The 12,362-nt window shown below is 34.0% G+C and overlaps 1 pseudogene; it reads right to left on the reverse strand.

The window, feature by feature from the left end:
• Nucleotides 1-1,138: 1,138 nt before the first annotated feature.
• Nucleotides 1,139-3,412, reverse strand: LOC110412537 (putative carotenoid cleavage dioxygenase 4, chloroplastic pseudogene; annotated as a pseudogene).
• Between the last annotated feature and the right edge of the window lie 8,950 nt (nt 3,413-12,362).

Consider the following 12,362-nt stretch of genomic DNA (forward strand, 5'->3'; position numbering starts at 1 on the left):
AGAAGAGAGAAATCGTTAAATTAGAGAGAGTGGGATGTTGAGAGAGAGAAATCGGAAGCACAAATGAGAAAAAATTGTGATGAATGATTTAATTTATTTAAAATAGTTTCAAAGGTATTTTCGTCAAGTTATGGTTAAATATGGCTAAAAACAGTTAAATTTATTTTGATGTTATTTGTGAAATGCTCTCATCAAGAAAGGTTATTCCTTACAATTTCCTCTATAAACAATATGTTATAAAATCTAAAGTGATAGCTAATAAACTTATTAACTAGAATCATATAAATAAAGTTTATTATAAGTTATAGTAATACTAATATATAAATTAAATATATGTATATATAATATATTACTTTATTAAGTATATAATTAATGATATAAATTATATATTAAAATATTTTATATCAAAGTTTGTATAAATAATAACTAATTGTAAATAATATGTTATAAAATCTAATGTGATAACTAATAAAGTTATTAAGCGTAATTATATAAATAAAGTCTGTTTTAAGTTATAGTTATGCTTATGCATAAATTAAATATATGTATATAATATATGATTTATTTTAAAATCTCAAGCGAGGTATGCCTGACAAATCTTTTATAAGACACAAACATAATTATTTCAGAGGATTTGTCAGATGAGTCATTCCCAAGAGCAATTTTGCACCAAATTTGCTAAAATAAATTAACACATCTATTACCTTCTCTAAAAATATGTCGAATTTCCATCACCTACCAGTCCTCTATTAAAACGAGACAGTCTACAACCATTCTTGTAAATTCAAGCTATAAAATTCTATTTGGTCAAACCCCACTCATCTCCACAGCCTGTTATGGATTTGTCAGATGAATTGCTGTTTCATTTGCTTGTAAACATCTCTTACAATTTCCATCTCCCACCAAATGTTTCTTTCTCCTAATTTCATTTGTGTTAAGCCTGTTATGGTATAACGTTCATAAAAAGAAATCAGCTCGTTCTATCCAACATGGTGCTACTTTTATTTTTACATAATATGAAAAGTGATCTTATCCCCAAAAGTTTTTAAGAAATTATAAAATTATCATATATTTATTGTATAATTAAGAGAATTTAATAAATTGCGATATTTAAATGTACACATACACATTACACCAATTTGCTTGTAAAGTTTCTGTATCAATGTACAAGGTATCTAAACTATAATGATTTTAATATAGAGGCTAGTATACATGCCAAATGTCCTTTGAAATTACATCAAAATTTAAAGGGTATTTTAGGCATTTTATAATTTTAGGAAAATGGGATAGCAACGTTTTTCACTTTCTCTGGTTTCTTCCTCCCCTTCCTCTGTCCAATACTCATCGCTACTTCGCTTTAACGTGACGTTTGGTAATTTACAATGCTTGAAACCCTTCATTTATATCATAAATTTTGAAGACTCATATATAATTACATAAAAGTGCTAAGTTATATGTGTAAACATATTGAAATTGATAACAGTAACCCATGCATTGCACGGGTCATCTATTTATCCTAATTCCTAAGCTAAAGATGCAAGAGGTCCTGCCTGCTCAAAAACAGACCATGAAACCCATACGGCACTCGCCTAGGGAGCCTAACCGCTGCGACAATGTTGAGTTCTTGTGATTTGGCGTCCATTACCAAGAACTTTGACTCGCCAGTCTCCTCATTGTGCACATAACTCATTACATATCCTTCATCTTCTTCATCTTCAGAGTCAACATTATTTTCTGTATCTTTCGTCACAAATAATGGCTCCCCTCCAAAGCAACCATGCCCATAAAATCTTTTGCCTACTTCACACCCGGTTTCCAAGTCAATTTTCACCACACCTAACATTTTCGGGATTTCTTCGAAGACTCCCACATAAGCAAATCGGCTCTTCTTTCCTACATAAGAAGGATTTATGGATCCAAATTCTAAATTCCTTGGGGAAAGAATATTTCGTGAGACTTGGCCGGTTCTCATGTTGATTTTCACTTTCTCCAATTTGATGACGCAAGTTCTATCATAGATGTTTTCTATAGATATAACGTTGGATGCTACGAGAACTATTTCGTCTTCTCCACTCTCCCATGCGTTAAAGATATGGATTGCATTGAAGTTTGGGACTTGAAACCATTCCATGTCTGAGTCATCCGTTGAATACCTTGGAATAATCCCAATTCTTGTAAGTTTGTCCTGTTTATAATCTACTAGAGCTCCCCTTCCCATTACAACTTTTGCTGGTGCAAGTTCTAATTGCGTCTCACAAAAAATTGCAAACGTCTTGGTTATGGCAAGGTCATGAAGGAAAGTTGGTGTACACACAGAAGAAACGGGTACTTCTTTTTGTTTTACACCATTGGAATCAAAACGAAAGAAGGAAAGGTGAGGGAAAGTAAGGCTTGTTGTAAAAGCAAATGTTTCCTTGGTTTCTATGTCAACTTTGGGATGTGCACTCATGTTTGCGAGCAGCTTTTTGGTGAGTTCCCAACGCCCTAAGGTCTCAATATCACCCGTTTGAGTGACATTAATAAGGTAAGGTAAATCAGAATCAGTCAAAGCAAGGAGTTTATTTGAAATAAAGGCAATACTAGTATTGGCGACTCCAAACCCTTTCATGAGATCTATATGCCCTGTGAGGACCTTTCCTATATCCATAAGGAATCGGATAACATCCACGAGACCATAGAAACCAGAGAAAAAATTAGGAATAATTGGGAAGCCAGCATCTTGCTCCAGCATATATTTGTAAGTCTTGACATAGCGGCTACAGTAAGTTGCATTGCCATTGGACAATCGTAAAGAGTGAAGCATGCCATCCCCATCAAATAAATGAAGAGCACGACGAGGTTGAAGCTGTGGATTTGGGCCATTTCGGATGTAAACACCGTTTAGAGTGAGTGGAAGCTCGCCTTCGATAACTTGACAATCCGTGGGATCAAGCTCGTTTACTGGAGCAAAGTTTCCAGCAAAGACAAGATTTGGATCAATTGAAGGGTGAAGGGGTGGATCAATGATGTTTAAGGTGTTAAGGAAGAGGTTTTTGGACATGGTTGAGAGATGGGAGAATATTGATTGTGGTAACAAAGGTAGACTCAGTGTCTTGGTTTTGTTACGTGTTTCTTCAAATGCTTTCTCCTTTGAGGTTTTCGTTGGGAATGAAGTTTTGTTGATTGAACAGAAAATAGGCTTCCCATGTTTGAGATTCGGCGAAGGCCAAAGGGTAATTTTGCTAGAATGATGTGGAAGTTGGAAAGATGAAGGCATAGTGTAAGACATGGAGACTATAAAAATTCTAGTGAAATGTAAGTGCCAAGCCAAGTTGTTAAACATTTTTGTTGTACTCCCAAGGTATTTATAGCTTAGATTGATGCGAATCAAATGAATTTAAGATGATTGGAAATGTACAATGCCTAACCATCTCTCTCTGATAATTTTCTTTTGGCATCTTTATAGCCCACTAGCAAGGGATAGCTGCTGCATGGCTAGTTGGTTACAGCAAAAGTCATTGACCAAGACTCGAGAAAGTTGATTGCCCGCTAGTATCTTACTCTAGTATAAATAAGATAATTGCCCGCTTGAGTCGCTCTAGAAATGGTTTGGTAGGAAATTTATTGCCAACTATCTTATCTGTTTGGTATTTGCCAGTCTATATGAGCACATCTAAGAGGCCATGGAATCCAACTATCAGATCTAAATGATAGGAGAACCAACATTTGGTTTGATAATTCAATCATTCGAGACAAAAATAATTATTATTAATATTCTTTATTTAAATATGATTGATTATTCAATTAAATCTATTTTTCTAATGAAGTTTTAAATTTAACTTAGTTTATTAAAAGAGATAAAATCTGATTTGCGAAACAAAATTCAATTTGGAAGTACAGGTACTTGATTTGTTGTAGAAATGATTTGGCAAGAAATTTATTGCCAACTATCTTATGTGTTTGGTATTAGCCAGTGGTGAGTTGCCCGGGAATACAACATAAAGCAAAGGTTGACATAATTTATTTTTCTTAGCCCTTATGAAGGGAAGAGGTGCAAGGATATACATGCATGAATCTTTGAAAAATCATTATCCGAAATTTCAACCAAAAAGAAGTATACTTTATTTTATATGTATAAATTTTTTAACATTGAAAGGATATTGTGATTATGGACTTTTGGTTGATTGATTAATTCTAGCTAAATTGCTATTTTTACTTTTAGTTCTAGCTTTAGTTTTAGTTTATTTAATTTTTAGTAGTTTTAAATACAATTGTCTGGATAAGATTGAATTATGTTAAATTTAATACTTGGTAAAAAGATTTGGACAATTCTTCGTTTAGAATAAATTTTACTTTTTATTATATTATTTATTAACGATATGTGCACTTGCATGGTAAATCCGATAACGTAACGCTCTTTGAGTTTTCTAAACTGGCAATCAATTTTTAGTAGTTTGATTATCTCCTTTCAATTGTGTAATTCCTCAAAGTGTTTAGTGACCTCTTTTTCATGCTATTGGGGTCTTAAAGGCACCTATTTTCCATTGTAACACTCTTTATAAAATTACTTCATCTTCTTGCAGAAGTCACTATGGGAAAATATTTAATGTTAAGATCTCTTTCAATCAACCATTTCACTCAAGACCTTTGCAGCCATTCCCTTTCTCCTATTAATGTAAAATCCATGTTCCAATCCTCATTTTAGTTGTTCTCTACCTCATGTTATCACCCCACCCCGACCCAGTTTTGTAACCCTTCCTCTAAACGACAAATCTTCCCATGTTTGTCACCAAAAACCTTTCTCTTCCAATACTTTACACTTGGTTTTGGGGCCTTGAGTTTCCTTCAAACCTCTAAGCTCCATTAAATTCCTCCACCATTCTCTTCCTAATTTTCATAACAAGTTCTTGAAATTTCTTTGCTCCAACCAATGGTTGAAGAATTTGAAAAGTTAAGGGCCTCAATTTGTTGCTGATTGCACCAAATGGATCTAATTGTGATCCGAAATAGAGTTGGGTAGGCACTTTCCACCTAAATATTGTAACACTTAACAAATCCCACATCAACAAGAAATCGATCTAGAAATTTTTTAATGCAATTTCCTCTATTCTTTGGGAAAATTGACCTTCCGTTACTCTTATACTTGCTTCCCCTTAAGTTTTCACTACAATGCGACAGTTTATTTTTTCAACTTCATCTAAACCATGCATCCCTGCTGCCCAATTGCAATTGGCCTAACGTTTTCGGATGATACCTTTTAGTGTTGGTTTTTTACCTCTCGGGTTTACTTTTGAACCTTTTTTTTGCCATTTTCACAAACAGTTGGTCTGCATAACCACAATCTCAGCTGAACCACTCATGTTGTTATCTCTCAATGCATGCGCACCCTCTTTCTCATCGTTTGGAGTTTTAATTCCCACTAGCTATAATTTCGTCTCTGATTTCTTGAACTTCATATCAGCACCTCCCAAATCAATTGCTTTGTTCTCTTCACTATCCCCATCTATTGTAGAAATCACTTGCAAATCGCCTTCACCTATACTCTGTCGACGACTAAAAAATTCCTTAAAAAATCTCAAAAATGCCTCTTGATCCCTTCCTTCATGCAACATGTTCGGTATTTTCAAATTTTGTCCCCATTGTCAAAGATCTACAAAACAAATCGATCCCCTGAAAGCTCAACAAGTTTAAAAAGAAAAAAACGCCTTTCATGTTTTGCTTCCTCCTTTAAAACGGTTTATGTTCATTTGGGTTATTGTGTCTTTTGGCTGCTTTATGATTATTTTTTTCTCTTTCTCTTTCTCTTTTCTCTTTCTTTTGCAAGTTGTGTGTAGTAATGTTGTGGTAGTTTTCACGTTAGTGAATTTGCTTTTGAAACCTTTTTTATAAAAAAAATTATGAGAAATAACTTTCTTAATAAGCTCATTTCAAAAATGAAGTTCATTATAATTTTAATTATTTTCAGATGATTTTTAATTTGACTTAACAACAATACCTTTCAAATCATTTACTCCAAATTAAGCTGTCCCCGTTTCTTTCTCCTCTCACACCATTCAGATAAAAATTTTAAAATTAAATATCGATTTAGCTATCTCGTCATCTAGCTCTCCAATGCCATCGTGGTCCACATCTCGCCGTCTAGCTATCTAACGCCATCAAAGTCTATATCGCCATCCAACTTTCTCACCATCCCAAAGTTCAAAGTTGACATCAGGATATTTGTTATAGGTTCTTGAGTTTTTTTTTTATATTCATAGAACGTAAAAGTTGATGAGTAAATTATAAGATTTTGAAAACTTAAATCTAGCTGGGAGTAGCGAAATCAATTAGTTTATAGGTGATGCATTAATATTTGTTAGGCATTGCGTCACTAGATATTAAGGTGTGTGACTGGATAGTAAGCATTGCATGACTGATTGTTAATAATCGCAACTTGTTTATTTGGCATTATGTGACTGAATATTAGACCATATGGAACTAGATAAGAGGCATTGTGAGACTAGATTTTAGGAGGTTTTAAGAATTACTTGACTAGTTTGTAAGCATTGAGTAGCTAGTGTTTAGTAATTATGTTGCTTTATCTACCGAATGTTGAAGTTGATTATCTACTAATTCGCCCCCTTAATAACAAATTTTGTAAAATTAGAAAAGAATTAGGAATGCTTAATAACCAATCTAGCCCACTTAATTCCACTTATATCGATGTAGAAAACCATCCAGATTCAGCTAACACAAAACTTAAAAATTCTCTTTAAAGCACTTAATGTATCAATTTATGAACTAACCATATTCATCAGAAAATAAGACTAAAACCATTGAACACCTTTCCAAGAGTCAATATTCATGTCTATAAATAGAGGGACCATTATCCATTTTAATTAAAATCATCTAAAAGAAAATCTTAAAATTCTCATGGCCTACAAATGTTTCAAAAGCGAAACTAGGAACGGGGTTGCTGCTAAAGAGGGAGATATTCCTGACAATGTGGTAGCATATTTGGTCAAGTTGATGGACCAAATTGAGAACATGGAAAAAGATTAGCATGAGTTGATAAATAAGATGCTGCTTAGGACAAAAGTCCTAGAGACAAAAATTCTAGGCAATAACAAGATTTTAGCTGAAATTTATGAAATAGTAGATGAGATTAGAAAAAAATGAACCATGGTTCAAAGGTTGTATGATTTGCTTTTTCTCAGCTAATGAATAAAAATATTAATTTATCACATATATTCCATAAAATGAGTTACTGCCTTTAATTTCTATTATGCTGAATAACTTGTTTGCTTACCCTAATTTCTTGATTTTCTATTTATATAAAAGAAGCAAAGGTATGATGACAAAAATAGGAATATTATTTTATTTATAGGCATTAAGTGAATGGATATTATACATTGTATGAGTGGATATTAGGCATTGCGTGTCCAGTTGTTATGTATTCCGTGATTGGTTTTTATGTATTATGTGGCATATGGCTAATGTGTGACTGCTATTTTGGCATAACATAAGTGGATATTAGGCATTGCATGACTTATTATTAAGTATTGTGAGACTGGCATATAGGTATTATGTGAATTGTGCAATGCATATCTTGTTTTAAGACATTTCTTGATTACTTCTTTAACATTACGTGACTGGTTGTTATGTATTTCGTGACTTGTTATGTATTGTGTGACATTGGGTCAATGCCTGACTGGTTATTTTGGCATAACGTGAGTAGATATTAGGCATTGAGTGACTTATTGTTAGGTATTCTAAGACTAGCTTATAGGAGCTACGTGAATTGTGCAATGCACATCTTGTTTTGAGACATTTCTTGACTACTTTTTAGGCCTTGAGTGACTAGTTGTTAGTATTGCGTGACATTGTGTCAATACCTGACTGGTTATTTTGGCATAGTGTGAGTGGATATTAGGCATTAAGTGACTTATTATTAGGTATTGCGAGACTGAAAAAGCATGACTTGTGCAACGCATCTCTTGTTTTAAGGTATTTTTTCACTAGTTTTTAAGCATTACGTGAATGTATATTAAATACTGCAAGACTAACCTTATGTTATTTCGTGACTTAGGCATTGCGTAAGTGATTTTCTTCATTGAAAGGTAATTTTTGATAAATTGACTAATTGTAACATTTATTTTCTATTAAATTTCAGCAACCTACCAAATGTGAAGCTTATGATTACATACGATGGTCATTGGGTTAATAACACTTAAAAGGGTAGTGGGACATGAGTGAGAGGTGTTGGGAATGATTTGTCATTTTCAGGCCTAGTGAAGCTAGTTGAAGAGGTTGTTAGAGTCAACTTACATAATAATGAAATCGAGCTACATGCATTGCTTAATCATGTCGCAAAGGTTTCACATATACTTATCGAGGACGATGAAAATGTAGCAAGTATTCTATGAGATGAAAGGGCAGTTATTGTGTTTGTGATAGTTAAGGTATGAAATACAAATGATATTCCACATGAACATGGTGTCCAACATCGTAATCACCTACAACAAAATATTAATTATTCTAACATGCCATACCATGAATTTTCTAATAAAGAACAATGGCAATCACCATTGACGTATGCACATGAGTTTAAGCAATCAGGTACACACATGAGGGGTGTGCAAATGATGTTTGCACAATTTTGATTGGAACGTGCATCAAATGAAATACTTGGTACTAGGCAACAAACGCAACCATGGTACAAAAATGTAGTGGGTCCATTGTCATTTACAAACGACACCGTGATGGTTGTGAGTGATGACGATGCATCTGATCGGATTGAAGATGATGTTGAAGAAGACGACATTGTAGATTGGAACGATGAGTTGAAAGATGACTGTGAAGATGATTACACTGGCAAACAGGATGACTATTTAGAGGATGACAAGGGTGAGCACAACGATATTCTGAATTGCAATCATGCAAATGGTAGTATAGAACATGCCACAACTATGTTGTTAGAAAAGGTTCAGTGTGATGACCATGCCACAACTGTTGAATTAAAAGATGTTGAAGGTGCTTATTTATGATAACCTCATCGCACTTGAGAATGGGATTCGTTCACCTGATAATAATGATCAAAAGCGGGTAAATACAAAGGTGTCTTGTCAATAGATTATTTTAGGGGTAGATATGATATCCTTTCAAATAATTGCGACTGAGGAGTCCAGATCAATGGACAACTACTTATATCGCAGACAAGTGATTCCATTGAAGGTCGAATTATAACGAGCTTTGAGCATGTTGGTACTAAAAGAGCATTTTGAGATTATAGTTAAAAAGTTATGTCACACTCGTTTGGAGGTTGCTTTTAATGAAAAGGCATACAAGTTTGCTTTGCATGTAACAAAGTTGCCTGAAGGTGAATATTGGCAAGTTTGGAAGTTCCAGAATGTACACACATGTATCGTTGATGGTTTGCAAGGAGGGTATCGAACTGCGAACACGAAGTTAATTTGTGAGCTTATCTCCCTCAGGTTGCAAGGAAATAATGTAACCCTGCTGAGACTTAAGGAAATAATGGAAGAGATAAATCGTAAGTGGTGATTACAAAACCTATATGGTAAGGCCTGGCAAGTGAAGGAGTATGCAGAGAGTATTGTTGTTGGCTCCCCGGAAGAGTCATTTCTACTCCTACCTTCGTGTTTCCATATGTTGGAACATGAAAATCCCGATACTATCACAATTGTCACTACGAATTGAGAATAACGATTCAAATATTATTTTTGGGCATTCAAGGCATGTATCTAGGGGTTTACTGCTATAATGCGGCTTGTTGTTGCTATCGATGCCACACATTTGAAAGGCAAATTCAAGGGTATTTTGTTTGTTGCGATACACAAAAATGCAAATGAGCAGATATATCTAATTGCATTTTGCATTGGCCACATGGAGGATGAAAAGGCTCAATCCTGGTTCCTTACCTAAATGTGTCATGTGATTAGTTGTCCTGTTGCATTTTGCATTGGCCACATGGAGGATGAAAAGGCTCAATCATGGTTCCTTACCTAAATGTGTCATGTGATTAGTTGTCCTGAAAATGCAATGTTCATTTTTAATCAGCATCTCCGCATTAAGAATGCAATTTAGAAAGTGTACCACGACAAGCACCATGGTCTACGCAATTACCACTTAGGGAAAAATATTAAAAATAAGTTCAAGCGAAAGATGTTGCCGCTATTTTCACCTTAGCCGTCAATTGCTACAAGCTCGCTGATTTTAACTGACTTATGAATCAGGTGAAACAACTTTGCAAACTTGCTTAGGATCACCTTATGATATTACATCCTGAGAGATGGGCACGTGCACGATCACCGGTAAGGCACTGCAAGCTCATGACATCTAACATTGTAGAGTGTATTAACTCATGTCTGAGGTAGGCAAAAAAATACCGATAACCATCTTGATCGAGTGCATCGAAGCATGTTCCAATGTTGGTTCCATGACTAGCACAAAGAGGCATTGAATTTAACCATGCCCCTCCCCTCAACCCTTGGGCTATCGATATGCTAAACACATGATTCAATGAGGCATGTCTTTAAGCTTAGTCTAAAAATGACCTTCACGATAATTTTAACTGTTTTTAGACAATCCTGAAACAAAATAATTAATGCACATGTCGAGCATGGATTATTAAGTAAATCGACATATACATATTAAAGCATTATAGTTGACCCAAAATAATATAGAATGAACACAATGTCAATCATGTAACACATAGAGATAAATTTCATGTAGTTATAATACTCACGTACTTCCATACAGATAACAGTCACACAGTGCCTTATCAAGAAGTCACGCAATTACTTACATTAAATCATGCATTGATCTATCAACAAGTCATGCAATGCTAAGAACAACTAAACCAATTACGCACGCACTAAGTGACGCCATGCCTGAACCATATTCACACAATGACCTATCAACCACCAACGCAATGACCTATCAACCACTCACGCAATGACATATTAACCAGTTACACAATACTAAACCCTCAACGTAGTGCCTACTGCAATCACGCACACCCTAAGTGACGCCATACCAAAATCCAATTATACATAAGGTGTCAACCATGTACGCAAGCCCTTAGTCATGTAATACTTAAACCCTAAACCCAATTCCTATCAAAGGGTAATAACGCATACAAATCAACCAATCATGCATACCCTGTCACCTGTCGAATTCAAAAACACCAACAATACCAACTACATGTTTATATTCAACAATTTCAAACAACAAGAATATCAATATGAACAAGTAATATGCCTACGTTTATGCTCAAAAATTATAAATGAAAAACATGAACAATAGCAATAGCCCTAAAAACATTTCTCCATATGGTTAAAAATAAAATAAAAATATATTATACCTTTCTCCGCGTAATGTGAACTTCCACTCACTACTCAATCTCTGAGTTACCTTTATGCGAATAATAACCACTTCAAAATGCTTCTACCACTACAAAAAATGCTCAAAAGTTGAATGGGTGAGGAATGCTTTTCAAAGAATTTTTTGTATGGAGATATATGGTCTGTCATTGAGAACTGAAGAGTTACATACTTTCTAAACATATTTAACTCGTTAATAAGTTTCGGGTTGATATACGAAACCAAACAAATGAGTCAATTTCATTAAAGATAATTTTATCCTAATTTTAATTCTTTTGACTAAAAATAATTAAAATTATGAAAAAAATTTATTTTTTAAAACACCTTATGCATGACCCCCATTTATTATAAAAAAACTCTTTTTATAATGCAATTGGGGGTCAAATCCCAAGGCAATCAATGGTGACTTCTCTGTCACCAAATCCGACTACGTCAAAAGGCATTTAATGCCTTTGCACGGTTTTCTTCTTTGCCAAAGAAATAGAGAGAAAAAATTGTTAGCTAGTCCCGAAGGGGGAGAAGAAAGGAAAATTTGGCAATTGTTAATTGCCTATTTGACTTCGAGAGGTTTGGGAGGAAAGGAGGGGGGTTGGCTACCATGGTAGTCTAGCTCCCATTTCGTTTTTTTTTTTCTTAATTTTCCTTTTTTACCCTTTTTAATTTTATTTTTTATTACTTTTTAGTTTAAATAAAATTAATATTTTTCAGTTTTAACTTCTTTGTTATAGACTTGTTATGTCTTTATGCAATGTTCAAACCATACGATAGATTCATTATCTTTACTTGTGAAATTCATGTCACATGATAAGTTCGTTGTCTTTACATATAAAAAAGAGTATCAAAGTGATGATATAAAAAATTCTTCATCAATTAAGTGTAAAGTATCTTAGATATATGAATAAAATAATAATTACTTGATCTATTTTCAATTAGTTTTATATTGCATGTTCAAGAAATTGTTAATCATAAACAATGATGTGCATTCACAAAACTCCTATT

This window comes from Theobroma umbraticum, unplaced genomic scaffold (assembly GCF_002168275.2).
Source record: "Theobroma umbraticum cultivar Fairchild unplaced genomic scaffold, ASM216827v3 scaffold_95.0, whole genome shotgun sequence".
In the NCBI taxonomy this organism is placed as follows: Eukaryota; Viridiplantae; Streptophyta; class Magnoliopsida; order Malvales; family Malvaceae; genus Theobroma; species Theobroma umbraticum.